Source organism: Phoca vitulina, unplaced genomic scaffold (genome assembly GCF_004348235.1).
Source record: "Phoca vitulina isolate PV1807 unplaced genomic scaffold, GSC_HSeal_1.0 scaffold5, whole genome shotgun sequence".
Lineage (NCBI taxonomy): Eukaryota > Metazoa > Chordata > Mammalia > Carnivora > Phocidae > Phoca > Phoca vitulina.
Window position 1 is genome coordinate 44008332 of NW_022589708.1, and position 5683 is coordinate 44014014.

Consider the following 5683-nt stretch of genomic DNA (forward strand, 5'->3'; position numbering starts at 1 on the left):
CGCAAGTTGAAACTGAACAGATTATAGGAGTAAAAACAACATGTAAATCTATTTCATAAATGAAAAATCATCATAAAATTTAATTAGGTATTATTGGTGAATTAAATTTCACAATACGGCCCCAAATTCATCTCAGCAATTTATGAAAGCTCTCCTTTACTCGCTATTTACACAAATCCTTCCTTGCCCAAATTAGCTAACACTTACTCTACCAATTCTTCAATCTCCATTTACTACTCAAACCACTCCTGTTTAGCTTGCAATCCCATGACCTCACTGTGACAATTCTTCATCAGGGCACCTGTGACATTTCTAAGTAATCTAAATCAATGGGCAACTTTAGCCCTGATCTTACTTGAGTTTCAACAATGCTAAACCCAGTTGGTTACTCCATCTTTGTTTCAACACTCTCCTCCCTTACTTCTATATCACATCCTCCTGGGATGTCCTCTATTTTTCTGGCTGCTCCTGCTCTTTCTTCTTTACTAACTCAGCTTTCACAAAACAATCCTCAAATGTCAAATGCCCTTCAAGGCATATTCTTCAGTCCTTGTCGCTTTTCATTCTGTACATTCCTGTGCATACATTCTTCCGATGGTCTTCAGTTACCAGGCATATTTTTGTGACTTTTACATATAAATCTCTAGCAGGCTTCTCAGTTTTGGGTTGATATATCCAATTCACAGTGTTCTCACTTGCATGTTCCAGAGATACCCTAAACAGCCAGTTTAAAGCCAAACTCCTGACCTCCTTCCCAGTCTGTTCTCCCATTGTTCACTATCGAACAGCATGCTCATCCATCCAATTCTTCAAGCCAGAACCCCGAAAGTCATCCTTGACTCTCTCCCTCCTTCTCCATAGCCAATACATCACTAAATTTTGTTGATTTTACTTCATAAATTGAAATCTTTCCATTCCTCATTTCTATCTTTACTGGGTCCGGGTTACTACAGTCGATCATGTAGACCTATTGCTATAGCTTCCTGACTAGGGTTTCTTGAAACTTACTATCTAAACTGAAGCAAAAGCATTTTTTAAAACATTCTAATTAGGTATTTTCTCTGCTTTAAATCTCTTGAGAAAAGGTGGAACAACATCTCTAATCTGGCTTACAGGGCCCCAGGTGATCTGCTCCCTGCAGCCATGTCTGGCCTCTCGCATTCCTCTCCACTGCATTCTGCTCTCCAGCCACACCACACTGTTTCCACTGTGCAAATACTCCTCACACCCTCCTGCCATACTCCTCACACCCTCCTCCCACAGCCTTTGTACAGCCTGCTCCCTCTGCCTGGTGCACTCTTCCCCATTCCTTGCCACTGCCTAAATTAACTTTATCTTTGGATCTCAGCACCAGAGTCACTTCCTCAGAAAGTCTTCCTTGGCCTGCACCCTCTAGGTTCCCCCAAAAGAGTCAGGTCCCCTATATATTCTCATCATACCCTGAACCTTTTATATGTAGCATCTGCCATGGTGTACAATTATACAGTTACTTATGTGACTGCAAAGCCTGGAAGGAAGGGATGATGCAGGTCTTTGATCACCATTGCAAACCCAATGCCATATATGGGAGTCATCACAGAGCATTATTTGTTGAATGATTAAGTGAATGGGCTGAACTGCCTGGGTGAATACCTTCTCATCTTCTCAAGGCTCTAAGATGTCTTCCTCAAAGGAATATTTCCTCCTCTGCACTCATAAGAAACTCTGTTTATGTTAGTATCATATTTATCACATTGATGATTATATAAGTATCTTTTTTCCAACATAGTTTATGAGTTCTTTAGAGGCATGAGGTTAGAAATCATGTCTTGTTCACTGTTGTATCCTGGGGCCTCTTGAAGTGCTAGGCATATCACAGGCACTCAGAAGTGGAAGGAACTGAAGTAGAGAAAAAGATGAATTCTGCAGGTTTTAAGATTTCCATTGGCCTTGCTTTAAGAATAAACCCATTTGCACACAGGAGGCAAAGCCAGGCATTACTGAGGAAAATTGCTTAATCTGCTCTATATATTACAGATAATGTCCTGAATCTGCTATCAGGCCCTGCCAAAACCTGCTGGGTTCCTGAATAATTCAAAGCTTTCTTCTTCTACTACTTCTTCTTCCTCTTCCTCTTCTCCTTCCTCCCTTTTTCCATTTATAAATAAAATCTGCATATTAAAACTTCATTACCCTTTCAGAACAAACAAAATGCTTCATGATAATTTCATATCTTTTGAAAAAGGTAGACTTTAAATCCAAAATAGGTAGTTGGGTTTTTTTTAATCATACATTTAAAATAAAGCATTAGTTTACAAAGCAGGTGATCAAGTTTTAAAGTTCATCATCGAGGGATGCTTGGGTGGCTCAGATTGTTAAGCATCTGCCTTCGGCTCAGGTCACCATCGCAGTATCCTGGGATCAAGTCCCATATTGGGCTCCTTGCTGAGCGGGGAGCCTGCTTCTCCCTCTGTCTGCCACTCCCCCTGCTTGTACTCACTTCTCTCTCTCTCTGACAAATAAATAAATATAATCTTTAAAAAAAGATAAAGTTCATCATCCAGAGATATGATGATAGAAATAAGAATGCATTTTATTTTTAAAGGGTTGCTTATATTTACAAGTAATAAAATCTTAAATTTTTTACCAAGACAAACTGGATGTAGTTAACCTTTAAAATTCACATTATAAAGAAAAAGTGTGTCCTCTCATGAACTCTCTGTTGAGGCATTTGTTGTCAATATAATACTTCTCTAAGGAGTCACTGGTTCTCACTCAGGTTGTCAATTCCGAGCTTAAGTGCTCTGTTAAATATAGCAGATAAATGTATTTAGGATTTTGTTTTAATAACTGACAATCTCTCACACAATTTAGAAAAAAATATGTATCATTAGCTTGTTCCTTGACTTTCAAACCTGAAAGATTATCATTAGCCAAGTGAAGTGTTGTATTTACTTTGTAGGGAAATTTGGGGCACTGCCGGTGACGTAGATAATGGGCCTACATTGAAAAAGATAGGCACAGGAAGCTTTGAAGTTCTCAGATAACAATCTCTTAGATAAGGAAAGAGTAACTATCTTTATCTGTTTTTAGCAACAAAGCACATCATCAAAGCAAGAGCACACTAGAAGGACTGCCATGGATATGATTTAATGAGTACTATTTTAGAATAAACATTATACTGATACCTCATTTATATGTATTAGCTGATATGCTTATTAGGTGTAACTAAGCTTGTTGGAAAGAATATTTCCAAAAAATCTCATCTTCATTGGTTTGGGTTAACAGATTTCACACATTAACTGTAGAATGAGATATAAATAGAAGCTATTAATAGATAGATATCAATTACTCCCTGTAATTTTAAAGTTGTTAAAAACAGATACAGAAAATTACATTTTTAATTTTTAATTCAACTTTTTTTGAGATTCCATATGCATACAATAATACATCATCATTTTTTAAATGTACAGTTCAATGAGTTTTAACAAATGTGTACAACATGAAACAACTGCCTTAATGGAGATCCAGAATATATTTACATTGATATATATATCAACATCTGTTGATAAACACTTGGGTTGTTTTTAGTTTGGGGATATTATGATTAAAGCTATGATGAACATTCATGTACAAGTCTTTCTGTGGACTTTTTTGTTTCCATTTCTTTTTGGTAAATACCTAAGGGAGGAAATGCTGAATCATAACCAGGAGGTATATATTAAACCTTATAAGAAACTCCAATCTAAAAAACATACTTTAAGAAGACATGAACAGACATTTTTCCAAAGAAGACTTCCAAATGGCCAACAGACACATGAAAAAGTGCTCAATATCGCTTGGCATCAGGGAAATCCAAATCAAAACCTCAATGAGATACCACCTCACACCAATCAGAATGGCTAAAATTAACAAGTCACGAAAGACAGATGTTGGCAGGGATGCAGAGAAAGGGGAACCCTCCTACGCTGCTGGTGGGAATGCAAGCTGGTGCAGCCACTCTGGAAAGTGGCTATGGAGTATGGAGGTTCCTCAAAAATTTGAAAATAGAGCTGCCGTACGATCCAGCAATTGCACTACTGGGTATTTACCCCAAAGTTTAAAATGTAGGGATCTGAAGGGGTACATGCACCCCGATGTTTATAGCAGCAATGTCCACAATAGCCAAACTGTGGAAGGAGCCAAGATGTCCAACGACAGATGAATGGATAAAGAAGATGTGGTATATATATATATATATACAATGGAATATTATGCAGCCATCAAAAGGAATGAGATCTTGCCATTTGCAACGACGTGGATAGAACTGGAGGGTACTATTCTGAGCGAAATTAGTCAATCAGAGAAAGACATGTATCATAGAACCTCACTGATATGAGGAATTCTTAATCTCAGGAAACAAACTGAGGGTTGCTGGAGTGGTGGGGGGTGGGAGGGATGGGGTGGCTGGGTGATAGACATTGGGGAGGGTATGTGCTATGGTGAGCGCTGTGAATTGTGCAAGACTGTTGAATCACAGATCTGTACCTCTGAAACAAATAATGCAATATATGTTAAGAAAAAAAAAAAAAGAAGATAGCAGGAGGGGAAGAATGAACGGGGGGAAATCGGAGGGGGAGATGAACCATGAGAGACGACGGACTCTGAGAAACAAACTGAGGGTTCTAGAGGAGAGGGAGGTGGGAGGATGGGTTACCTGGTGATGAGTATTGGGGAGGGCACGTTCGGCATGGAGCACTGGGTGTTATGCACAAACAATGAATCATGGAACACTACATCAAAAACTAATGATGTAATGTATGATGATTAACATAACAATAAATTTAAAAAAAGAAAAAAAGGAAGAGAATATGAATTAAACACTAAAAAAACATACTTTAATTAATAAAATTCAAAGATATCAGGAGGGCATAAGTATATATTCAACATGTATTCATTCATTTATTCCACAAATGTTAAGCAATCATCTATTATACAGCAGCACAAGTTTGTACATTAAATGTATAGAATTTAACAAGACATAGTCCCTGCCCTGAGGACATTCAGAGAATATGGGAAATACTCTCTTGTGCATATTTGAAAAGACATCACTCTATATACAATGTATCTCAGAAAGCAATGCTTGTATAATTGGATATGCTAAGCCCTAGGTCTGCTATCAACTAGTTATTTAACTTTGAGAAGACTTTTTTTTTTAATTTTTTTTATTGTTATGTTAATCCCCATACATTACATCATTAGTTTCAGATATAGTGTTCCATGATTCATTGTTTGTGCATAACACCCAGTGCTCCATGCAGAACGTGCCCTCCTCAATACCCATCACCAGGCTAACCCATCCTCCCACCCCCCTCCCCTCTAGAACCCTCAGTTTGTTTTTCAGAGTCCATCGTCTCTCATGGTTCATCTCCCCCTCCGATTTCCCCCCCTTCGTTCTTCCCCTCCTGCTACATTCTTCTTCTTCTTTTTTTCTTTCTTAACATATATTGCATTATTTGTTTCAGAGGTACAGATCTGAGATTCAACAGTCTTGCACAATTCACAGCGCTTACCAGAGCACATACCCTCCCCAGTGTCCATCACCCAGTCACCCCATCCCTCCCACCCCACCCCCCACTCCAGCAACCCTCAGTTTGTTTCCTGAGATTAAGAATTCCTCATATCAGTGAGGTCATATGATACATGTCTTTCTCTGTTTGACTTA